General features: G+C 40.7%; 1 pseudogene; it reads right to left on the bottom strand.

Moving 5' to 3' along the window:
* LOC137766689 (nuclear receptor subfamily 2 group C member 2-like) lies at positions 1–26,839 on the bottom strand (annotated as a pseudogene).
* Positions 26,840–27,062: the final 223 nt, after the last annotated feature.

Here is a 27,062-nt window from a genome sequence, read left to right as displayed (position 1 = left end):
CTATAGATTGGCATCAGTGTTCTGGCCATTATACTCTGCCATCTTCTTCTTGGGGATGTAGGGGATTATGCTGTCTATGGAAACATTGCCAATGAGATCAGTAAAAAAAAGTTCTTTGGTTATGTTAGAGCTCATCAGCCTGAGGGCCAGCAGGCGGTTGAGAATCTGGACCAATCAGTAGGTGTCTTCTGAGTAGGTTTTCTGAAAATAATCCTGTAACTCCATCTGTGCCTTTCTTGGAATTTTAAAATCTGGCTGTGCTGGCCAAACCTGGATGATGGGGGGTAAAGAAAACTATAGCTTTAAGGTATGCAGATGCATAGATGTCTTCTATACCCAGGTTTGCCACACTTTTACACAACTCCTGAAGCTTCCAGATGTGTTCCATGACTTGCTTTATCTGCTTGTCGGAAAGTTTATCTTCCTGGATATCTTCTCCAGCTGATTGATTATGGCCCCAAGGTAATGGAAAGACTCATGATCTGGGCCAGTCCAAGGGTGAAGAGCTCATTTTAGCAGGCTTGCAACAGGCTGGTTTTGCAGTCCTTCCCAAGTACCTGAAGGGCTGGGATTGACCTGGCCCAGTGCATGGAGAGGAAAAGCAGGCAGAACGTAGACTTGCAGAGGTAATACACTTTGAGGTACTCTAGAATTGGGCTGGTCATGTGATGTGAGTGTTTAAAAGGAGGAGGGCTTGGACCTGAATGATGAGTGTGGGCTGGTCTCTACTGATGGCATAGATGTTCCCTCCTCCAGTGGTGTCTATCCCACCTGCCAGGCTTGGAGGCGCGGAGCTGTCTGTCGTATTAAGTGCTTTAGCAAAGGTATCACATGCCCGAGTAATCTCACTTGCAGATTGGTCCTCCCGCTGTATTTCTGAAGCATCACCACTGTTAAGGGATTCACTTAGGTTGACAAAGGAGGTTACTCCATTTGCCAGTGTGCCCAGAGCTGCTTGTTTCAGCCTCGGAATCCGTGGTCAGGAGAAGGGTACCATCCTCATGTATGAAAGGCTGCATCCAGTTCACAAGCATCCCGGATCAAGACCTATTTGTCTTGATCTACTTTATCTGCCACAAATGTGGGAGTGGCCATCAGAGGATTTCTGGATCCTTATGGATAAAGATTTTTCTCAGTTGAAGCAGCACAATTGCTTGGTTTTTCCCTTTGCACATCAAAGGGCTTCTGTTCACTAATCCCAAACTCCTAATTTATCCCTCCCCCCACCCTTCCCCTTTTGGTAAGTTTGTTTTCTATGTCTGTGAGTCTGGGAACTTTGATCTTGTACATCTGTGGAGGAGTGTTCACACCTGTACGTGGGCAGATTGCTGAAGTGTGATTTCTTGCACATGGCTCTCTTCTTCGTCAAATTCCATGTGTAGAGTACTCAGTAATGTTGTGTACACAGTAGATTTGTGACAGAGTTTTTGGGGCACTTGGGCTGTTGGTAGGTACCTTCATTAAATGGCTCTTAGTGTTTGAGGGCCTTTGCTCTGGGGAGACATGCCACAATGTTATTCAAGAACCTTATTTCAGAATTACACAAACCCTCACTATAACTTGTATTACACGCTAATGAAATACGAATACTCAAAGAAAACATAATCTATGTTGATATGCATTTTGCGGTCTGTTTGTGTAATTAAAGCGATTGTACGTTAATCCCTCACATGCTATTCTGAAGTCAGTGCACAGTCTCCAACCCTCTGAATTTTGGGATGGCAGGCTTTCCTTTTCATGAGTCAGCCGGTCAAGAAAGGTCAGAAGAGCTGAAGTAAGGAGACAGCGAGGGATTATATTATGACACTAATAACTCGACTGTATCATTTTTTTAAATTTACTTTTTAGTTATTAATTTTTGGCTGCATTGGGTCTTTGTTGCTGTGCACGGGCTTTCTCTAGTTGCGGCAAGCAGGGGCTACTCTTCGTTGCGGTGCACGGGATTCTCATTGCGGTGGTTTCCCTTGTTGCAGAGCATGAGCTCTAGGTGAGCAGGCTTCAGTAGTTGTGGCTCATGGGCTCAGTAGTTGTGGCGCACGGGCTTAGCTGCTCTGCGGCATGTGGGATCTTCCCGGACCAGGGCTTGAACCGGTGTCGCCTGCATTGGCAGGCGGATTCTTAACCACTGCGCCACCAGGGAAGCCCTCGACTGTATCATTTTACCATTCTTTGGGGATCCGAAAGAGGAGGGGGTAGAGGGGAAGGTCTCAGGAAGAACAACTTTTTGCAGTTAAAACTATTACCGGGGCTTCCCTGGTGGCGCAGTGGTTGGGAGTCTGCCTGCCGGTGCGGGGGACACGGGTTCGGGCCCTGGTCTGGGAGGATCCCACATGCCGCGGAGCAGCTGGGCCCGTGAGCCACAATTGCTGAGCCTGCGCGTCTGGAGCCTGTGCTCCGCAACAAAGAGAGGCCGCGATAGTGAGAGGCCCGCGCACTGTGATGAAGAGTGGCCCCCGCTTGCCGCAACTGGAGAAAGCCCTCGCATAGAGGCGAAGACCCAACACAGCCATAAAATAAAAAATAAATAAATTAATTAAAAAAAAATTAAAAAAAAAAAATCAGAAGAAACATTAAAAAAACAAAACAAAACAAAACAAAACAAAACAAAAAACTATTACCACTTCCTCCTACATGATATTCCAAATCCTGACTACTCTGAGGATGTCACCCTGTTTTGAAACTAACAGGGAAGAGAGAACCAGAAATGTGGAAAATGATTAGAACATGACTTTAAGTGTCTTATAGGAAATCATTTCTATTTTATTTCTTGAGAAAATATAAACATTATCTTAAATAAAATAATTTAAACCTTTCAAACAGTTGGAAATAGATGTTAAATATATTTGTTAAATTGCTTATGATTCATTAATTTTCAAATATTAAATGTTAACCCATAAAAAGTTACTTTTAAAGGACTGAATCTAATGTTTTAAGAGAGGGGTTGGTTTTATGATCTGGAAATTTAATTTAATTTTTTATGAATGAAAAGTTCACTGAACGTTTTCCTCTGGAACAGTTTCATAAAGAAGAGGACAGGACAAATATCTATAACTATTAATAGTCTCATACTGAAAAAGTTATTAGTATTTTAATAAAATCGATACATTATTTTGTGCTAATAATAACTAGAATACTTTAAAACTAGTTAAAGTTATTAGTAATTTAATAAAATCAATACATTGTATTGTACTAATAATAACTGGAAACTTTAAAACTAGTTTCTATTTTTTGTGTCATCTTTTCAAAGGATTTTTTGTTCTGTTTGGTTTGTATTAAATTTTTAACCTTTCTTGCTTTGAAACAATTTCAGATTTACAGAAAACTTGCAAAAGTAGTGCAAAGATCTATAGAGTTCTGTATATCCTTCAGCCAGATTTTCAAAATGTTGATATTGTTCATATTTGCATTCTTTTACTCTCTGTCTCTCTACATGCACACAAACACACACACATACACACACACACACACAAATACATACACATACATTGACTGTGGGTTTTATTTTTTCCTGAACTACTGGAAAATAAGTTGCATACATAATGCCCTGTAACCCTTAATATTTAGAGTGTATTTACAATGCAAAAATCAAAACTATGAAATTGACATTCATCTAACATGACCATATAATCCACAGATCCCACTCAAAGTTTGCCTATTTTCTCCAAAATTTCCTTTATGACTTCAAGATCCAACCCCGGATCACGCATTGCATTTAGTTGTCACTCCAACTTGGAACAGTTTCTAAATCTTTGTCTTTCATGACTATGACATTTAAAAAAAAATTTAATTTTCTATTTTGTTATTATAAAAAGTACTTTTTCCCATATTGTTTGTCCAAAATATAATTTTTTTCATGTCTTTATTGGAGTATAAATGCGTTACAATGTTGTGTTAGTTTCTGCTGTACAACAAAGTGAATCAGCTATATGTATACATATATCCCCATCTCCCCTCCCTCTTGTGTCTCCCTCCCAACCTCCCTATCCCACCCCTCTAGGTGGTCACAAAGCACCGAGCTGATCTCCCTGTGCTATGCGGCTGCTTCCCACTAGCTATCTATTTTACATTTGGTAGTGTATATACATCAGTGCTACTCTCTTACTTCATCCCAGCTTCCCCTTCCCCCGCACCCCCATGCCCTCAAGTCTGTTCTCTACGTCTGTGTCTTTATTCCTGCCCTGCCACTAGGTTCATCAGTACTGCTTTTTAAAATTCCATACATATGCGTTAACATATGGTATTTGTTTTTCTCTTTCTGACTTACTTCACTCTGTATGACAGATTCTAGGTCCATCAAACTCACTACAAATAACTCAATTTTGTTCCTTTTTATGGCTGAGTAATATTCCATTGCATATACGTGGCACATCTTCTTTATCCAATCATCTGTTGATGGACATTTAGGTTGCTTCCATGTCTTGGCTATTGTAAACAGTGCTACAATGAACACTGTGGTACATGGCTCTTTTTGAATTATGGTTTTCTCAGGGTATATGCCCAGTAGTGGGATTGCTGGGTTGTATGGTATTTCTATTTTTACTTTTTTAAGGAACCTCCATACTGTCTCCATAGTGGCTGTATCAATTTACATTCCCAACAACAGTGCAGGAGGGTTCCTTTTTCTCCACACCCTCTCCAGCATTTATTGTTTGTAGATTTTTTGATGATGGCCATTCTGACCGGTGTGAGGCGATACCTCATTGTGGTTTTGATTTGCATTTCTCTGATGATTAGTGATGTTGGGCATCTTTTCATGCATTTGTTGGCCATCTGTATGTCTTCTTTGGAGAAACGTCTATTTAGGTCTTCTGCCCATTTTTGGACTGGATTGTTTGTTTTTGTGATATTGAGCTGCATGAGCTGCTTGTATATTTTAGAGATTAATCCTCTGTCAGTTGCTTCATTTGCAAATATTTTCTTCTATTCTGAGGGTTTTTTGTCTTGTTTATGGTTTCCTTTGCTGTGCAAAAGCTTTTAAGTTTCATTAGGTCCCATTTGTTTATTTTTGTTTTTATTTCCCTTACTCTAGGAGATGGGTCAAAAAGGATCTTGCTGTGATTTACGTCATAGAGTGTTCTGTCTATGTTTTCCTCTAAGAGTTTTATAGGGTCTGGCCTTACATTTAGGTCTTTAATCCATTTTGAGTTTATTTTTGTGTATGGTGTTAGGAAGTGTTCTAATTTCATTCTTTTACATGTAGCTGGACCATGACATTTTTGAAGATTAAATACCACTTACATTAGACACTCTTTCTTCATTTGGAGTTGTCTGATGTTTCTTCATAATTTATGCATTTTGGGCAAGAATTGTCTTATCTGTTTAAATTTCTATTTTTGTATATGTTACATAAAATAGATAATTTGTCAGTAGTGTAGAACATGTGCATAATTTATGAACAAATAAAAGGAGCTACATGCTTAAACATTTTTTTACTGATGGTGATACATGGAGATAAAGGCTTGGAGGCTGCTATACTAAGTGTTAAGGGGGATAACCAGACACAGTCTAGGAGCTGGAGCCTAGAAAGAAGAGAATGGGCATTTCAACTGGGGAACTGTGGGAGCCCAGGAGCTTTGAGCTGCTGAATTATCCTGGTTCTGAATAAGTATGCAATTTAAGCCTCGCATCATTGCGTGATCAGATACTTCAATTAAAAAACCTGGTTTAACATTTTGTGATGTAGAAATTCAAAAGCCTATGTTTTCAATTTATTTAGATACTTGATTTTATTGGCTGTCATGGTTGAAAAAGTTCTTCCAACAATATGTTAATCCAAATGGAAAAAGTGTATCTTTGACTACGCTTTCCAAATTGTGATTGTCATTGTTTAAAGCTAATTCAAAATTACTTAAATATTATTGCTAAACAATAACTAGGAAATTTTTATCTAGTGAAGGTTTATAATTTTAAAAGTTTTAACATCTAGGTCTTTTTTTCTTTTTTTTAAAAATTGGGGGCTTCCCTGGTGGCGCAGTGGTTGAGAATCTGCCTGCCAATGCAGGGGACACGGGTTCGAGCCCTGGTCTGGGAAGATCCCACATGCCGCGGAGCGACTGAGCCCGTGAGCCACAACTACTGAGCTTGCGCGTCTGGAGCCTGTGCTCCGCAACAAGAGAGGCCACGATAGTGAGAGGCCCGCGCACCGTGATGAAGAGTGGCCCCCACTTGCCGCAACTAGAGAAAGCCCTAGCACAGAAACGAAGACCCAACATAGCAATCAATCAATCAATCAATTAATCAATAAAATAAATCTTTAAAAAAAAAAATTGGAATGTAGTTGCTGTACAATATTATATGTTATAAGTGTACAATATAGTGATTCACAATTTTTAAAGGTTATACTCTATTTACAGTTATTATAAAATATTGGCTATATTCTTTGTGTTGTACAATAAGTCCTTGTAGCTTATTTTATACCTAATAGTTTGCACCTATAATCTCCTACCCTTATATTGCCCCTCCCCCTTCCCTCTCCCCACTGATAACCACTGGTTTGGTCTCTATATCTGTGAGTGTGCTTCTTTTCTGTTATATTTACTAGTTTGTTGTATTTTTTAGATTCCACATATGTGTGATATCATACAGTATTTGTCTTCCTCTGTCTGACTTATTTCATTTAGCATAATGCCCTCCAAGTCCATCCATGTTGCTGCAAATGGCAAAAATTCATTCTTTTTTAATGGCTGAGTAGTATTCCACGATATATATATATATATCACATTATCTTTATCCATTCATCTGTTGATGGACATTTAGGTTGCTTCCATACCTTGTCAACTGTAAATAATGCTGCTATGAACACTGAGGTGCATGTATCTTTTTGAAATAGTTTAACATCTAGGTTTAACATGCACCAAAACTATTGAAGCTTTTGCACAAGTTGAAACAATTTTCCAGGTTTCTTAAATGTGCATGCATTAGAGTTTTTTAGGCTACATAATTTTTGGAAACAACATGTAAAAAAAAATGGTTCAGATGAACCTAGGGGCAGGACAGGAATAAAGACACAGATGTAGAGAATGGACTTGAGGATATGGGGAGGGGGAAGGGTAAGCTGGGATGAAGTGAGAGAGTGGCATGGACATATATACACTACCAAATGTAAAATAGATAGCTAGTGGGAAGCAGCTGCATAGCATAGAGAGATCAGCTCGGTGCTTTGTGACCACCTAGAGGGGTGGGATAGGGAGGGTGGGAGGGAGACGCAAGAGGGAGGGGATATGGGGATATATGTATACGTATAGCTGATTCACTTTGTTATACAGCAGAAACTAACACACCATTGTAAAGCAATTATACTCCAATAAAGATGTTAAAAAAAAAAGTAGTTATGTTTTCGTCTATTGTTAGACTGAATTTTTTGTGGTGTGTCACATCCTTGTGTCTTCTAGTTGTCATTATAGCCAAGGTCAGCACATTTCTTTGTAAGAGGCAAATGAAGAACTCGTCTTTCAGTTGGCCAGTTCTTTCAGGCACTTTGCCACAGTCTCTCCTTCAATCCTCTGCGTGGTGGCTTTGGTGGATGCTGTAGGGCACTTCCCCCAGCCCTTCACGTCATGTTGGTGGCTGGCAGGTCATCCTCTAGGTACAGCTCTCAGTGGAAGAAAGACGCCTCACCCAATGTCACATCCCCTCCCAGGGGCAGCTCTCATTCAATAACTGGTCGGGTCTGGATTAAGGGCTGGGCCAGCTTGCGGCGAGATGGGACCACATTGAGGGGCCATCCCAGCTCCAGAGCTACGCAGGGGATGGGTTGAGGACCTTGTGGGAACTGCATCTCAGTTCAATTTCTCCTTCTGCCTAATCCTGCCTCCTTCACTTCCCCACAGTTGGTCCCAAGGGCATTCTCCAATAAAATTTCTATGTGATACTCTTTCTCAGAATCTGCTTCCCAGGGAACCTGATCTAAGAAAGTTACTCTCTCTACAAGAATGCAAAGAGGCCCCTACATTTTAAAATGTCTTGTTTTTATAAGTCTAACCTCACCCACGACATTCTGTAGCACTTTGCTGTCTTATGGCTTCACCATCTTTGCTGCCAATAGCTAGCCTTTGAATGATAGAGGGAATGCAGTTCATGTGGGGTACTTTATCTGTACCTTTGCTTGGGAATTTCTAAAATTCCAATTCAAGTAGTTTCCTGCTCTTTTCCATGTATTGTAATCTTTCTAAAAGAAGTTATTTATAACTGAGGGAAAATATTATTTCATCCTCTATTGTCATGGCTCACAAAAAATAGTTCTTCATGTATTTTGTTATTGGAAACAGAATCCAGAAAATACCATAAGCTGAAATGTGTTAGAAACATCAGTGCTTCATCCAAATATATAGCAAACCTTCAACACTATGTAATTTGTTCCAACATTTGTTTCTTTACTCTTCTGTAATGCTTTCCATGTATCATCCAACAATATTTGGCTGACAAAGATATACATTTTGGGTTTCACCATATGCCTTTTTTGGTATTATTTCAGCCCTTAACTGTGACAGAACAAGTGTTTCCCCAATGAATGTGGCTCTGATTTGTAAAATACCTTTGCTTTAAAATGAGAAACCTCAAAAGAAACTTCTAAATATTTATTACCACATTTCATGACACTTTGTAAAATTCCATATGTAGTGTTGCATGATTTTATAAATCCCTGAAAAATCGTAATGGTTTTTCTTCAGGTTTGAGATGCTTCATTTTAACATAGCCTATTAATGTTTATGGCATCATGCTACCACTTGCTATGTCTATTTCTGGCAATATGGCAAACTAGATTACCCAGAAAGCTTCCTGCTAGAAAACACTTGCACATGTTAGAGGAAATATAAAAAAATATCATTTTAAAATGTGTAACCGAGCCAGAAAGCATGTAAGGACATTTCCAATGGGCTAAAAATGAAGTATAAACTGAAATCCAGAGCCAAACCACACTGGAAGCCTGGGAATGGGATCATGAGAGGGTAACATGGAATCCTTGTTTCAGTCACATAGAGGTTCATCTCAGGACCTACACAAGCATAGGTGATAATGACTTGGGATTCTATGAGTTTAAAGGTTGCATTTGAGACCCCCATAGAAAGTGGGGGCCTTTGAAGATGCACACTAGAAAACTTATCCAGTGGTGCAGAATGGTGTCTGAAGGACACTTGTATGTCTTCATTTAGATTTTAGATAGAAAATGTCTTTCCTGAAAATTCACAACTATATCCCTATCACCCAGAGTTGGGATCGAAATCTTTCTAGCTGTATGGTTCTGGAAACTTCAAGTCAATAAATTAACGTAAAAGAGGTCCGAGCCTGTGAAAAAGGTAGGCTTTTGGCAAAGTAAATGTAAAGCCTCTCAGGAGGAGTACCCTCAATCCAGATAGCACGAGATACCCACCAAGAGAGTCCCAAAGAGTCCTAAAGAGCTCACAATGCAAAATTACAAAGCACATAAGGAAATCCTGTATCACAATTGTGAGTCAGCGTGCTCAATAAGCAGCAGTAATGTACTCTCAAGAGCTTCAGGTAAGAGAACTACTGAAGAGTAAGGATTAAATAAAGATGCCTAAAATAGTGAGCTTCAGGGATGGCTCCTAGAGCTTTAGGAAGGATGGAGCTGAGACTTACTGAGATGGGAAAGACTTAAGGAGGAAAGGAGATTTTTTTTGTAGAGGTGGGGGTAGAAATCAGGAGTTTGGATTTTTACATCATAGTTTTGAGATATCTATTAGCTATTCAAGAAATGAGACTTTTACAGACAGCTAGATCGATCTATCTATCTATCTATCTATCTATCTATCTATCTATCTATCATCTATCTATCATCTATCTATCTCTTTACCTATGTATCCATCCATCCATTTACCTATCAGCTATCTCTAACTCTTTCTATATCTATCTATGTATATATATCCAGACTTCCTAGTATGGAAATTTGGCGTATAATTGGCATCTGTTGACTCCTCCCATTACATTTCCTTCCAGTTCCCCACAGGCATCGGGCCCTCTTTTGGCCCTTTGAATGCCAGGGACTCTCAATTGTTGTTGCATATAAAACTACCTGGGGGAGATTTAAAAAATCCTGATGCCTGGGTTGCATCCTATTATATTTATCAGCGTGTCTGGGGAGTGGAGCCAGGCATCAATACTTCAAAAAACTTGGTTTTTTTCCAGTTTCATTGAGAAATAATTGACACATATCATTGCATAAGTTTAAGGTGTACAGCATGATGGCTTGATTTACATATGTTGTAAAATGATTATTGCAATACGTTCATCTAACATCCATCATCTCATATAGATACACTATAAAGAAAAGAAAGAAGAAAAGAAAAAGGGAAAGAAAATTCTTGTGGTGAGAATTCCTAGGATTTACTCTCAACAAATATCATGTATATCATACAGCAGTGTTAACCAGAGTCATCATCTGGTACATTGCCTCCTAGTACTTATTTATCTTATAACTGGAAATTTGTACATTTTGACCACCTTCCTCCAATCCTTCCCCCTCCTCCCTCTGCCTCAGGTAACCACATGTCTGATTTTTTTCTATGAGTTTTTTGTTGTTGTTGTTTGTTTTGCTCTGTTTTTCTTTCTTTTGTTTTTAGATTCCACATATAAATGAGATCATACAGTATTTGTCTTTCTCTGACTTACTTCACCTACAATAACAACGTCAAGTTTCATACATGTTGTCACAAATGATAGGATTTCCTCATTTTTTTTATGGCTGAATAACATTCCATTATATATATACCACAACTTCTTTATCCATTCATCCATTGATGGACACTTAGGTTGCTTCCTAAGTATTTTAGCTATTGTAAATAATGCTGCTATGAATATGGGGGTGCATATATCTTTTTGATTTCGTGTTTTCATTTCCTTTGGATATATTCCCAGAAGTGAAACTGCCAGATCATATGGTAGTCCAATTTTTAATTTTTTGAGGAAACGCTATACTGTTTTCCACAGTGGCTGCACCAGTTTACATTCCCACCAACAGTGCACAAGGGTTCCCTTTTCTCCACATCCACACCAGCATTTGTTATTTCTTGTTTTTTTGATGATATCTCATTGTGGTTTTAATTTGCATTTCCCAAATGACTAGTGATGTTAAGCATCTTTTTATGTACCTGTTGGCCTTTTATATACCTTTGGAAAAATGTCTGTTTATGTTCTTTGCCCATTTTTAATTGGGTTATTTTTTTTAAACTATTGAGTTGTATGAGTTCTTTATATATTTTGGATATTAACCCCTTATCAGATATATATCTTTTCCTTCTTTTCCTAATTGTGAAACCAGTACACAAAGAAGCATAATTGGAGGAAGGTGGTCAAAAGCTACAGACTTCCAGTTATAAGATAAATAAGCACTAGGATGTCATGTACAGTGTGATGACTATGGTTAACACTGCTATATAATATACAGTTGACCCTTGAACAATGCAGGGGTTAGGGGCGCCTACCCCCCACACACAGTGGAAAATCTAACTGTAACTTTTGACTCCTTAAAAACTTAACTACAGGACTTCGCTGGTGGTGCAGTGGTTAAGAATCCGCCTGCCAATGCAGGGGACACAGGTTCGATCCCTGGTCTGGGAAGATTCCACATGCTGTGGAGCAACTAAGCTCGTGCACCACAGCTGCAGAGCCTGTGCTCTAGAGCCTGCACACCACAACTACTGAGCCTGCAAGCCACAACTACTGAAGCCCGCACACTTAGAGCCTGTGCTCCACAACAAGAGAAGCCATGGCAATGAGAAGCCTGCGCACCACAATGAAGAGTAGCTCCCGCTCACCGCAGCTAGAGAAAGCCCATGAGCAGCAACGAAGACCCAACACAGCCAAAAATAAATAAATAAATAAATACATAAATTAAAAAAAAAAAAATTAACTACTAATAGCCTACTATTCACCTGAAGCTTAACCAATCACATAAGCAGTTGATTAACACATATTTTGTATGTTATATGTATTATCCTGTATTCTTATAATAAGGTAAGCTAGAGAAAAGAAAATGTTATTAAGAAAATCATAAGGTAGACAAAATACATTTACAGTACTGCACTGTGTTTATCGATACTGTTAGATTTGTGTCTGTCTACAAGATAGATCATCTGTCTGTCAGTACCTACAGCAATATTGTCTTATGTGATGCAATACACTGTAGATGTTATGCTTATGACTAACACTAAACTTCAAAGTGAAAAGATAATGTGGAAGAGAAATTTATGTTTATTTACAGGTATATCAATTCATGCATTGATATTGAAGCAGTAGCAACATGATTGCTTTATGGTAGCCTAGTGTAATCAGTTGTTTCACAGTAGCCTCGCTTGTACACTAATGAATGAATCGTTATAAAATTTTTATGGCGTACAGTATTATAGTCATATTCATAATATAGTAATGGAAACATTGTTACATTAAAAAAACCCACTTACCTGTGATGATAGGCTGATAATGCAATATCTCCAATTACAAGAGAGAGACATACTGTACGGTAATGTAATTCTTTGAAAACAAAGTTATAAAACAGTAAGAAAACTAACACATTATTCATTTTATATTAAATATCACTCACCTCATATTTATCACTTACATAAATATGCCTATGTAAGACAGGCTATTCACTTCAAGTCTTGTGCATGATATTCTACATGTTTATTTTTGTATATTTATTGAAAAATATCTGCTTATAAGTGGACCATACAGTTCAAACCCATGTCGTTCACGGGTCAACTGTACAGGGAAGTTAAATGAGTAGATCCGAAGAGTTCTCATCACAAGGAAAAAATCTTTCTCGTCTTTTTTTGCTTTCCCTTAAAAAAAATTTTTTTTTATTAGAGTATAGCTGGTTTACAATGTTCTGTTAGTTTCTGCTGTACAGCAAAGTGAATCAGTTATACATGTAGATGTATCCACTCTTATTTAGATTCTTTTCCCATATAGGTCATTACAGAGTATTGAGTAGAGTGCCCTGTGCTATACAGTAGGTCTTTATTAGTTATCTATTTTATATACAGCAGTGTGTATATGTCAATCCCACTGGGCATATTCCGGAGAAAACCATAATTCAAAAAGATACATGCACCCCAATGGTCATAGCAGCATTATTTACAGTAGCCAGGACATGGAAGCAACCTAAATGTCTGTTGACAGAGGAATGGATAAAGAAGATGTGGTACATATATACCGTGGAATACTACTCAGCCATAAAAAAGAATGAAATAATGCCATTTGCAGCAACATGGATGAACCTAGAGATTATCACACTAAGTGAAGTAAGTCAAACAGAGAAAGACAAATATCATATTATATTGCTTATATGTGGAATCTAAAAAAAATAGTACAAATGAATTTATTTGCTTTCCCTTTTTATTGTATCAGTATGAGATGATGCATGCTAACTAAACTTGTTGTGGTAATTATTTTACAATATGTGTAAGTCAAACCTTTATGCTGTACACCTTAAACTTATACAGTGATGTATATCAACGATATTTCAGTATAGCTGGAAAGCAAAGTATGTAGAAAGTATGAAGTATTTGTCATCCTGTCACTCAGAAAAAAAAATCAACCTTTTTGGCTTACACTTTTCTAGTGTTTATACGGAGATAATAATACTACACAGTGTCTTATAAAACTCCCAGGATCTGCCCTCCCCATCCATTTCTGACATGTTTTCTGCTCTTGGTTCTTCCAGCATGAGCGCCCCCTGGCCCCATTGCTGTCACTTATGCACTCCAGGCACACTGTATCTTCAGGCCCTTGTCCTGGCTCTTTCGCAAGTAGGACTGATTTCCGAGAGACACCAGTGAGTAGCAGCTGGAAGCGAGACCTTAGTTCCCTGACCCGGGATTGAACCCTGGTCGTGGCAGCGAGGGTGCTGAATCCTAACCACTGGACCACGAGGGCCAGTGGCTAGAGTCTGGGCTCCTGTCCTTGTCTGCCTTGAAAAAAAGAATTCTGACAAGGAGACGGAAGGTAGAGAGGAAGGGAAGTTGTTTATTACAAAAGCAGAGTACCTGCCGACAGATGCACAGGTGAGCTCGGAGAAAAGTCGTGCCTTTGGGAAGTTTAAATCATTTATAGAGGGGTAGTCTTCCCGGTCTTTGTTTCCATCTGGATAATCGTCTTGTTTTGTTCTTTGACTCAGGGCCCCCCGCTTTTGACCCCCGAGGAGCCTTTCTGTGCATGTGCAGTCAAGGCCTCCCTGGCCCCAAGGATGAGAAATACGTGACCTCTTGATCTTTTACCCAAGCAGGGTTTAGCTCCTCTCTGCCCCTGCCATGACTGTTATTTTAAAGTGTCCACTGGAGACAAAGTCCAGCTATTTACCTTGTTCCTGTTGTTATTTCTATCTGGAAGTGTAAACAGGGGGCTGGTTGTAAACGTCTAGCCTGGAGCCCATCTATCTCCTGCCTCAGGACCATCTCCTTAAATACCCCTCACCTTCTAGTCTTTGCTCAGATCTCACATTCTCAAAAGAGCCCAGCCTGACAACCCTATTTAAATCCAAAACCCACTCCACACTTCCTTAAACCCACCACTTCTGGGCCTCCTTAGTCTGCCCCACTCTGCTTTCCTTCACAGAATTCAGGATTTTCTAACATACTGGAGAACATACTTATTTAATTCCATCTATTGTTTATTGCCAGGCTTGCTTCCCCCAGACCCCCGTCTAGAATGTAACTCTTCAAGGCCAAAGGACCTTTGTGAGTATAACAGTGATTGGCTACTGGTAGATGGGCAATACACATTTGTTGAAGGGATGAATGAATATATAACTGTAACTAAAAGTCACACACTGTGACATGCTGTTTTGTAGCCTTAGTGATAAACTGTTGTTTTAAACTTAGCCATATACTGTGTCCATCTCGTCCCATAAATCAATATTCTTTGACATGGCTATATCCCTGAAAGTTTTCATGATTTATTTCAAACTGTTTCTGTTTGCTTTGTGAAACACAAACATCAGTAAAGATTTGAAGCAAGACTGGGGAAGAGCTGACCACACCCCATTCATTACATGTATTCATATTTATTTGTTGAATAAATGAATATATACTTTATTGTATAAATATGAAATATTTTAATAAATATTATACTTTATATGCTTCAAATCATAGGCCATACCTATTCATTATTATATATGTTGGTATATATATATCTTATGAAAAACTGGTAGTGGAGAAGCTGAGGGAATAAAGAATTGAATTATATATTGAAATAATATTCTTGCAGGTAGGAGACATATGGGACTTAACTTTTTTCTCACCAGTCATTGGCTATAGCAGAAGCTCTCTCCAGCTCTGATTGGGGTCATCCCTTTCTTACTGAAGTGGAGGTGTCTGTGACAGCAGCTGCCCCTCTCCCGTAGGAGAGCAAACCCAGCAGCTTCCCTTCCCCCTGCCTCTGTCCCCGTTTCCATGGGAGGCCGGTCCTCTGGTGGAAGACAAAATGACTCCAGACTAAAATGCACATTTTATTCTTAGATATCATTTTCAGATTTGGGGGGGAATGGTGTGTCACGGGGAATAAAGAAGCAAAGACTCTTGTGATTAATGGAAGGAATTCCATTTTGCCTCTGGTCCCTTCCTTTGTTCCTTGGTTAGGCTTATTCTCCCCTCTCCATTGTTCTGCTGACTGTTGTGATTGTGTGACCTCCTATGGCTTTTTCATCTATTTGCCAGTGTGGTCCACACATTCCAAACAACAGCAGGGACATAAGGAACTGTACCTCAGACTGGGAAAATGGCCAGCCTTTCTTATTGTTCTTCTTTGGCATTTGTGTTGTTTTTAATTACTCTTTCTTGCTACTTATCCTGGTGACATTCGTCCGAAGCTACAAAAACTTGCCATGGGGCCCCAAACCCCTCTCAACCTTCATGCTGCTTTTTTTTTTTTTTTTTTTTGGCCGCACCGTGCAGTTTGTGGGATCTTAGTTCCCTGACCAGGGATCAAACCCATGCCCCCTGCAGTGGAAGCACAGAGTCCTAACCACTGGACTATCAGGGAAGTCCCTCAACCTTCTCATTGACAGTGATAGTATGCTCTCAAAGGGAGAGCAGGCAGGCTCAAGTGAGTAGCTGCGCTGAGTTTCTTTGGCAAGCTGGTTATGTGGGGGGCAGAAATGAAGGGACAGAACATTCATTGGGGAGGGAGTTTGGGGGTCGTATTCCCTGATTTTCATGCCAGCTCCACCTTCCCGAGGGGAGGAGGGATTTGTGTCCTTATTTAGCCTTGATGGGAAGTGTCATAGCAGTGGTGCATGATGGGAACTTCTTATCTGCAAGGCTAATTTTATTGTAATGAGGGCACAGTGAGCAAAAGGTTACATTCAGATGCTGGAGATTCCTGTCTTTTCCAACCTTCCTTTGCCTCCAGGACACTTATCACCCCCAAATGTGTGGTTTCCTGTCAGTCTGGAGGTTCCTGCTTTCCTTTGTCTGCCCAAGGACCCCTGTTGTTTACAAGATATGTGGTTTCCTGACACCTGGCCCATTCCCCCCTTTCTCTGCTTGTATCTAGCTACCTGCCTGCTGTAACATTCCCCCCCCCCAAGGAGTCTGGACCCTTAAAATCTTTTAAGGGTCAAGGGTCAATAGTCCCTCTTCTGTAACTGCTTCCAGCTGAGCATGGGCATTTTCCTTACCTGAGGGTCCAGATCTCTTTGCTTTTCTGTCAGAGAGAGGGGTCTCGGGGTTATTTATAGTGGCGGAGATGGTTAGTGGGGAGTAGAAGGAAGCAGCAACCTTGTCCAGTGGGTGTTCATGGTCCCCATCTTCAGGTGGGATGTGTTGAAATCCTGACGCATCGTCATTTAACGTTGGAGATTTTTGAAGCTGTGGTGTTTTTTTTTTCTCCCTTGGCACCTCAAGTTTTGATACAGCAGCTGTAACAGGGAGAAATTGGAGTACATCTGAATATAGTTATTAGTTATATTAAACATTAGTTTGGAATATTGTCTACTCCCTGTGTTGGCTTTCTCTTGTGTATTGTTAACCATTATCATGTTTTTATTGTGAGCTTTAGTTTTGTTTATTCCAGTCACTAGGTTCTTCCACCAGATAGTGACATCCCCCACATGTTGGATATTGGCAGTCTAGTTGGTGTCTGTCACCCACCTGTGATTACTAAAAATTAGAGTGTGATTGTAGTATGTTTCATTAAGCCATCTTAATTTTTGTCTCTGGATGCTAATACCAGAAAAACAGAGGCTAGCTTTGCCTAAAAGCTGAAATACCCTTTCCTCTGATTTGGAGGCAGGTGTCTGTTCCAGAGAATTTGGCCCCCAGTTGGTTCCTGCCCCAGTCCTTCCTTCCTTACTGGGTGGTAAATGAGAACACAGCATATTTTGCTGTTAGCCCATCAGGTCGCCCAAGGAGGCGGGGAGTCCTAAAAGATGTAGGTCCTCTGGGGAGGTGTGGTTGCCGGGGCAGATCCAACAGTCAGATGAGGTAGTAACTTTAGCAATGGCATTCATGGAGTTGGACAGAGCAGCGGTCCCCAACTTTTTTGCCACCAGGGACCGGTTTCGTGGAAGATAATTTTTTCACGGACTGGGGGGTGGGGGAATGGTTTGGGGATGATTCAAGCACATTACATTTATTGTGCACCTTATTTCTATTATTATTACATTGTAAAATATAATGAAATAATTATAGAACTCACCATAATGCTGACAGGAGGCGGAGCTCAGGCGGTACTGCGAGCGATGGGGAGTGGCTGTAAATACAGATGAAGCTTCGCTCGTTCGTCCGCCGCTCACCTTCTGCTGTTGGGGACCCCTGGCATAGTGGATGTTTGTCAACTGGAGCTGTGCTGATGTGAACAACAAGGAGGACCCTTAGGATGGGTGTGGTTAAAGGAGACGTGACTTCACGAGAAGCAAAAGAGCAGAGAAATAGAGAGTTTACTGGAAATAGAGGGTATTGATGCCTGGAAGGGAGGTTATTAGCCTCCTTTAAGTGATTTTTATAGGAGTGACAAACTTTCTTTTCCTGGGATTCCCTGATCCCAGACCTGTGGATCTATAAGTTTCTTTTAATTTCTGGGGGAATATTTTGTGTCCTGTATAATACATAGAGCAGACAAAAATATTCCTTGGTTTTGGTTTTCAGGGAGAGTAAGAGTTGCCCCCCAAGGCTGGGAGAAAATCCCTTTCCAATAATGGGCTGGGGCATTAGGCACGACAAGAAACTCGTGAGTTATAAGTGTCTTTCCCCAGGTGCAGGTTAGAGGGGTGGTGAAATGTTTTAGCTTTCGTTTTCCTTCTACCCCGACAATAGAAGTTTCAGGGGCAAGGGGCCCAGCATGAGAAGTCAGGACAGAGTAAGTGGCTCCCATGTCCACTAGAAACTGGACAAGTTTACCTGCCATGTCAATGGTCACCCGTGGTTCCTCCTGTGTGATGATGACTGTCTTCTTGGGAGCCTTGGGACGTCTCAGGTCCCCCAGTCAACCATTGCCATGACTGGCGTCGGGGAGCTTCCTCAATCCCTTTGGAGCTGGGGGCATTCCCTCCTTCAGTGGCCCATCTTCTTGCAGAGTGGGCATGGCGTCTTGGGTGTAGGCTTGTTGCAGGAACGGGGACCCTTCCAGGGCCCGAGAGCGGGCTCTTGTCTAACACTCAGAAATGAATTGTCTGAGGAAACACATGTGCTGACAAAGCAGGAGATGTTATTGGGAAGGGGCGCCCAAGCAGAGAGCAGTAGGGTAAGGGAACGCAGGAGAACTGCTCTGCCACGTGGCTCACAGTCTCAGGTTTTATGGTGATGGGGTTAGTTTCCAGGTTGTCTCTGGCCAATCATTCAGACTCAGGGTCCTTCCTGGTGGCGTGCGCATTGGTCAGCCAAGATGGATTCCAGCAAGGAGGATTCTGGGAGCTTGGTAGGACATATGGACTTATGGACTGGGGTCTCCTCTCTCCTTTTGACCTTTGCCGAATTCTTCCGGTTGGTGGTGGCTTGTTAGTTACGTGTTCTTTACCAGGATTTCCTGTCATAAAATAACTCATGCAGATGATTACTGTGGTGCCTGGCCAGGGTGGGAGGTTTCAGTCAGTGGTTTCCCTAACAGGCTGGGACCTGCTTCCTGAGCATTCCTTGCTCCAGTGTTTGGGGCTCTCACAGCTAAAACAGGCTCCCTTTCCTGGCGGGGGTCTTCAGGGAGTACTTTTGGGGTGACCAGGAGGTGTTTTTTTTTTAAACGTCTTTATTGGAGTATAATTATTTTACAATGGTGTGTTAGCTTCTGCTTTATAACAAAGTGAATCAGTTATACATATACATATATCCCCATATCTCTTCCCTCTTGTGTCTCCCTCCTTATCCCACCCCTCTAGGTGGTCACAAAGCATCGAGCTGGTCTCCTTGTGCTATGTGGCTACTTCCCACTAGCTCTCTATTTTACATATGGAAGTGTATATATGTCCATGTCACTCTCTCACTTTGTCCCAGCTTACCCTTCCCCCTCCCCGTATCCTCAAGTCCATTCTCTAGTAGGTCTGCATCTTTATTCCCGTCTTACCCCAGGTTCTTCATGACAATTTTTTTCATTTTTTTAGATTCCATATATAAGTGTTAGCATACAATATTTGTTTTTCTCTTTCTGACTTACTTCACTCTGTATGACAGACTCTAACTCCATCCACCTCACTACAAATAACTCAATTTCATTTATTTTTATGGCTGAGTAATATTCCATTGTATATATGTACCACATCTTCTTTATCCACTCATCTGTTGATGGAAATTTAGGTTGGTTCCATGTCCTGGCTATTGTAAATAGAGCTGCAATGAATATTTTGGTACATGACTTTTTTTGAATTATGGATTTCTCAGGGTATATGCCCAGTAGTGGGATTGCTGGGTCGTATGGTCGTTCTATTTTTAGTTTTTTAAGGAACCTCCATGCTGTTCTCCATAGTGGCTGTATCAATTTACATTCCCACCAACAGTGCAAGAGTGTTCCCTTTTCTCCACACCCTCTCCAGCATTAATTGTTTCTAGATGTTTTGATGATGACCATTCTGACCGGTGTGAGATGATATCTCGTAGTTTTGATTTGCATTTCTCTAATGATTAATGATGTTGAGCATTCTTTCATGTGTTTGTTGGCAATCTGTATATCTTCTTTGGAGAAATGTCTATTTAGGTCTTCTGCCCATTTTTGGATTGGGTTGTTTGTTTTTTTGATATTGAGTTGCATGAGCTGCTTGTAAATTTTGGACATTAATCCTTTGTCAGTTGCTTCATTTGCAAATATTTTCTCCCATTCTGAGGGTTGTCTTTTTGTCTTATTTATGGTTTCCTTTGTTGTGCAAAAGCTTTTAAGTTTCATTAGGTCCCATTTGTTTATTTTTGTTTTTATTTCCATTCCTCTAGGAGGTGGGTCAAAAAGGATCTTGCTGTGATTTATGTCATAGAGGGTTCTGCCTATGTTTTCCTCTAAGAGTTTGATAGTGTCTGGCCTTACATTTAGGTCTTTAATCCATTTTGAGTTTATTTTTGTGTATGGTGTTAGGGATTGCTCTAATTTCATTCTTTACATGTAGCTGTCCAGTTTTCCCAGCACCACTTATTGAAGAGGCTGTCTTTTCTCCACTGTATATTCTTGCCTCCTTTATCAAAGATAAGGTGACCATATGTATGTGGGTTTAGCTCTGGGCTTTCTATCCTGTTCCATTGATCTATATTTCTGTTTTTGTGCCAGTACCATACTGCCTTGATTACTGTAGCTTTGTAGTATAGTCTGAGGTCAGGGAGCCTGATTCCTCCAGCTCTGTTTTTCTTTCTCAAGATTGCTTTGGCTATTCGGGGTCTTTTGTGTTTCCATACAAATTGTGAAGTTTTTTGTTCTAGTTCTGTGAAAAATGCCAGTGGTAGTTTGATAGGGATTGCATTGAATCTGTAGACTGCTTTGGGTAGTAGAGTCATTTTCACAATGTTGATTCTTCCAATCCAAGAACATGGTATATCTCTCCATCTATTTGTATCATCTTTAATTTCTTTCATCATTGTCTTATAATTTTCTGCATACAGGTCTTTTGTCTCCTTAGGTAGGTTTATTCCTACATATTTTATTCTTTTTTTTTGCAATGGTAAATGGGAGTGTTTTCTTAATTTCACTTTCAGATTTTTCATCATTAGTGTATAGGAATGCAAGAGATTTCTGTGCGTTAATTTTGTATCCTGCTACTTTATCAAATTCATTGATTAGCTCTAGTAGTTTTCTGGTAGTATCTTTAGGATTCTCTATGTATAGTATCACGTCATTTGCAAACAGTGACAGCTTTACTCCTTTTCCGATTTGGATTCCTTTTAATTCTTTTTCTTCTCTGATTGCTGTGGTTAAAACTTCCAAAACTATGTTGAATAATAGTGGTGAGAGTGGGCAACCTTGTCTTGTTCCTGATCTTAGTGGAAATGGTTTCAGTTTTTCACCATTGAGGACGATGTTGGCTGTGGGTTTGTCATATATGGCCTTTATTATGTTGAGGTAAGTTCCCTCTATGTCTACTTTCTGGAGAGTTTTTATCATAAATCGGTGTTGAATTTTGTCGAAAGCTGTTTCTGCATCTGTTGAGAATATCATATGGTTTTCCTCCTTCAATTTGTTAATATGGTGTATCACATTGATTGATTTGTGTATATTGAAGAATCCTTGCATTCCTGGGATAAACCCCACTTTATCATGCTGTATGATCCTTTTAATGTGCTGTTGTATACTGTTTGCTAGTGTTTTGCTGAGGATTTTTGCTTCTATGTTCATCAGTGATATTGGCCTGTAGTTTTCTTTCTTTGTGACATCCTTGTCTGGTTTTGGTATCAGGGTGACGGTGACCTCATACAATGAGTTGAGGATTGTTCCTCCCTCTGTTCTACTTTGGAAGAGTGTGAGAAGTATAGGTGCTAGCTCTTCTCTAAATGTTTGGTAGAATTCGCCTGTGAAGCCATCTGGTCCTGGGCTTTTGTTTGTTGGAAGATTTTAAATCACAGTTTCAATTTAAGTGCTTGTGATTGGTCTGTTCGTATTTTCTATTTCTTCCTGGTTCAGTCTTGGAAGGTTGTGCATTTCTACGAATTTGTCCATTTCTTCCAGGTTGTCCATTTTACTCGCATATAGTTGCTTGTAGAAATCTCTCATGATCCTTTGTATTTCTGCAGTGTCAGTTGTTACTTCTCCTTTTTCATTTCTAATTCTATTGATTTGAGTCTTCTCCCTTTTTTTCTTGGTGAGTCTGGCTAATGGTGTATCAATTTTGTTTATCTTCTCAAAGAACCAGCTTTTAGTTTTATTGATCTCTGCTATCATTTCCTTCATTTCTTTTTCATTTATTTCTGATCTGATCTTTATGATTTCTTTACTTCTGCTAACTTTGGGGTTTTTTTGTTCTTCTTTCTCTAACTGCTTTAGGTGTAAGGTTAGGTTGTTTATTTGAGATGTTTCTTGTTTCTTAAGGTAGGATTGTATTGCTATAAACTTCCCTCTTAGAACTGCTTTTGCTGCATCCCATAGGTTTTGGGTCATCGTGTTTTCATTGCCATTTGTTTCTAGGTATTTTTTGATTTCCTCTTTGATTTCTTCAGTGATCTCTTGGTTATTATGTAGTGTATTGTTTACCCTCCATGTGTTTGTATTTTTTACAGATTTTTCCTGTAATTGATATCTAGTCTCATAACGTTGTGGTCAGAAAATATACTTGATATGATTTCAATTTTCTTAAATTTACCAAGGCTTGATTTGTGACCCATGATGTGATCTATCCTGGAGAATGTTCCATGAGCACTTGAGAAGAAAGTGTATTCTGTTGTTTTTGGGTGGAATGTCCTATAATTATCAATTAAGTACGTCTTGTTTAATGTATCATTTAAAGCTTGTGTTTCCTTATTTATTTTCATTTTGGATGATCTGTCCATTGGTGAAAGTGGGTTGTTAAAGTCGCCTACTATGATTGTGTTACTGTCGATTTCCCCTTTTATGGCTGTTAGTATTTGCCTTAAGTATTGAGGTGCTCCTATGTTGGGTGCAGTTGCTATTTACAGTTGTTATATCTTCTTCTTGGATTGATCCCTTGATCATTATATAGTGACCTTCTTTGTCTCTTGTAATAGTCTTTGTTTTAAAGTCTATTTTGTCTGATATGAGAATTGCTACTCCAGCTTTCCTTTGATTTCCATTTGCATGGAATATCTTTTTCCATCCCCTCACTTTCAGTCTGTATGTGTCCCTATGTCTGAGGTGGGTGTCTTGTAGGCAGCATATATATGGGTCTTGTTTTTGTATCCATTCAGCCAGTCTATGTCTTTTGGTTGGAGCATTTAATCCATTTACATTTAAGGTAATTATCAATATGTATGTTCCTATTACCATTTTCTTAATTGTTTTGAGTTTGTTATTGTAGTTCTTTTCCTTCTCTTGTGTTTCCTACCTAGAGAAGTTCCTTTAGCATTTGTTGTAGAGTTGGTTTGGTGGTGCTGAATTCTCTTAGCTTTTGCTTGTCTGTAAAGATTTTACTTTCTCTGTCAAATCTGAATGAGATCCTTGCTGGGTAGAGTAACCTTGGTTGTAAGTTTTCCCCCTTCATCACTTTTAATGTGTCCTGGCACTCCCTTCTGCCTTGCAGAGTTTCTGCTGAAAGATCAGCTGTTAAGCTTATGGGGATTCCCTTGTATATTATTTGTTGTTTTTCCCTTGCTGCTTTTAATTTTTTTTCTTTGTAATTAATTTTTTTAAAAAATTAATTAATTAATTAATTTATTTGTGGCTGCGTTGGGTCTTCATTTCTGTGCGAGGGCTTTGTACAGTTGCGGCGAGCAGGATCCACTCTTCATCGCGGTGTGCGTGCCTCTCACTGTTGCGGCCTCTCCCGTTGCAGAGCACAGGCTCCAGGCGTGCAGGCTCAGTAGTTGTGGCTCACGGGCTTAGTTGCTCCACGGCATGTGGGATCTTCCCAGACCAGGGCTCAAACCCGTGTCCCCTGCATTGGCAGGCTGATTCATAACCACTGCGCCACCAGGGAAGCCCTGTAATTAATTTTTGATAGTTTTATTAATATGTGTCTTGGCATGTTTCTCCTTGGATTTTTCGTGTAAGGGACTCTCTGTGCTTCCTGGACTTGATTAACTATTTCCTTTCCCATATTAGGGAAGTTTTCCACTATAATCTCTTCAAATATTTTCTCAGTCCCTTTCTTTTTCTCTTCTTTTTCTGGAATCCCTATAATTCGAATGTTGGTGTGTTTAATGTTGTCCCAGAGGTCTCTGAGACTGTCCTCAGTTCTTTTCATTTTTTTTTTATTCTGCTCTGCAGTAGTTATTTCCACTATTTTATCTTCCAGGTCACTTATCCATTCTTCTGCCTCAGTTATTCTGCTATTGATCCCTTCTAGAGTATTTTTAATTTCGTTTACTGTGTTGTTCATCGTTGCTTGTCTCCTCTTTAGTTCTTCTAGGTCCTTGTTAAATGTTTCTTGCATTTTGTCTATTCTATTTCCAAGATTTTGGATCATCTTTACTATCATTGTTCTGAATTCTTTTTCAGGTAGACTGCCTATTTCCTCTTCAGTTGTTAGGTCTGGTGTGTTTTTACCTTGCTCCTTCATCTGCTGTGTGTTTTTCTGTCTTCTCATTTTGCTTATCGTACTGTGTTTGGGGTCTCCTTTTCGCAGGCTGCAGGTTCGTAGTTCCCGTTGTTTTTGGTGTCTGTCCCCAGTGGCTAAAGTTGGTTCAGTGGGTTGTGTAGGCTTCCTAGTGGAGGGGCTAGTGCCTGTGTTCTGGTGGATGAGGCTGTATCTTGTCTTTCTGGTGGGCAGGCCGTGTCTGGTGGTGTGTTTTGGGGTGTCTGTGACCTTATTATGATTTTAGGCAGCCTCTCTGCTAATGGATGGGGCTGTGTTCCTGTCTTGCTAGTTGTTTGGCATAGGGTGTCCAGCACTGTATCTTGCTGATCATTGAGTTGAGCTGGGTCTTGGCGTTGAGATGGAGATCTCTGGGAGATTTTCGCCGTTTGGTATTATGTGGAGCTGGGAGGTCTCTTGTGGACCAGTGCCCCGAAGTTGGCTCTCCCACCTCAGAGGCACAGCCCTGATGCCTAGCTGGAGCACCAAGAGCCTGTCCTCCACATGGCTCAGAATAAAAGGGAGAAAAAATATAAAGAAAGAAAGAAAGAAGATAAAATTAAATTAAATTAAATTAAAAAGTTATTAAAATAAAAATAAAAAATAATTATTAAAAAAAGTTTTTTTAAAGTAATTAAAAAAAAGAAAGAAAGAAGAGAGTAACCAAACCGTATAAGAAATCCACCAATGATAACAAGTGCTAAAAACCATACTAAACAAACAAACAAACAAACAAAAAACCAAACGGACAGACAGAACCCTAGGACAAATGGTAACAGCAAAGCTATACAGACAAAATTACACACAGAAGCATACACATACACATTCACAAAAAGAGAAAAAGGGAAAAATATATGTATATCATTGCTCCCAAAGTCCACCTCCTCAATTTGGGGTGATTTGTTGTCTATTCAGGTATTCCACAGATGCAGGTACATCAAGTTGATTGTGGAGATTTAATCCGCTGCTCCTGAGGCTGCTGGGAGAGATTTCCCTTTCTCTTCTGTGTTCGCACAGCTCCCAGGGTTCAGCTTTGGACTTGGCCCCGCCTCTGCGTGTAGGTCACCTGAGGGCATCTGTTCTTCGCTCAGACAGGACGGGGTTAAAGAAGCAGCTGATTTGGGGGCTCTGGCTCACTCAGGCCGGGTGGAGGGAGGGGTACGGAGGAGGCGGGGTGAGCCTGCAGCAGCAGAGGCGTTGTGACGTTGCAGCAGCCTGAGGTGCGCCGTGTGTTCTCCCGGGGAAGTTGTCCCTGGATCACGGGACCCTGGCAGTGGCGGGCTGCACAGGCTCCCGGGAGGGGCGGTGTGGAGAGTGACCTGTGCTCCCACACAGGCTTCTTGGTGGCGGCAGCAGCAGCCTTAGCGTCTCATGCCCGCCTGTGGGGTCAGCGCTGATAGCCGCGGCTCGCGCCCGTCTCTGGAGCTCATTTAAGCAGCGCTTTTAATCCCCTCTCCTCTCGCACCAGGAAACAAAGAGGCAAGAAAAACTCTCTTGCCTGTTCGGCGGCTCCAGATCTTTTCCCAGACTCCCTCCCGGCTAGCTGTGGTGCGCTAACCCCTTCAGGCTGTGTTCACGCCGCCAACCCCAGTCCTCGCCCTACGATCCAACCGAAGCCCGAGCCTCAGCTCCCAGCCCCACCCGCCCCGGCGGGGGAGCAGACAAGCCTCTCGGGCTGGTGAGTGCTGGTTTGCACCGATCCTCTGTGCGGGAATCTCTCTGCTTTGCCCTCTGCACCCCTGTGGCTGTGCTCTCCTCCGTGGCTCCTAAGCTTCCCCCTCCTCCACCCACAGTCTCCGCCCATGAAGGGGCTTCCTAGTGTGTGGAAACCTTTCCTCCTTCACAGCTCCCTCCCACTGGTGCAGGTCCCGTCCCTATTCTTTTGTCGCTATTTTTTCTTGTTTCTTTTGCCCTACCCAGGTACGTGGGGAGTTTCTTGCCTTTTGGGAGGTCTGAGTTCTTCTGCCAGCGTTCAGTGGGTGTTCTATAAGAGCACTTCCATGTGTAGATGTATTTCTGATGTATTTGAGGGGAGGAAGGTGATCTCCACGTCTTACTCTTCCGCCTCTTGAAGCTCCTCCCAGGAGGTGTTTTAGGTCTTGTCATGATGGCTGCCAGAAGCCTGGCTTTCCATCTTTGCTTTCTTAAGTCACACTGTTTCTTCCTTTCCTCTTCAGCCTGGTCTCTATTGTTAAAGACTGTATCAGTAAGAAGGTTGAGGGGGTCTTGGGGCCCCATGACAAGCTTTTGAAGCTCCCGGCGATGTCAGGGGCAGACTGGTTAATGAAGTGAATTACAAATACAGTGTGTCCCTCTAAAATGTTTAGGTCTACATTCATATACTTTCTGAGGGCATCTACCATTTGGGCCTGAATAGGGCTGGATTTTCATTTTGGCCTTCGGTGATCTCTTTAAACTTATGATAGTTAACAGGTTTAATTATGCATCATTTCATCCCTTC

The sequence above is a fragment of the Eschrichtius robustus genome, chromosome 6 (assembly GCF_028021215.1).
Source record: "Eschrichtius robustus isolate mEscRob2 chromosome 6, mEscRob2.pri, whole genome shotgun sequence".
In the NCBI taxonomy this organism is placed as follows: Eukaryota; Metazoa; Chordata; class Mammalia; order Artiodactyla; family Eschrichtiidae; genus Eschrichtius; species Eschrichtius robustus.
This window is presented reverse-complemented; position numbering and strand designations above follow the sequence as displayed.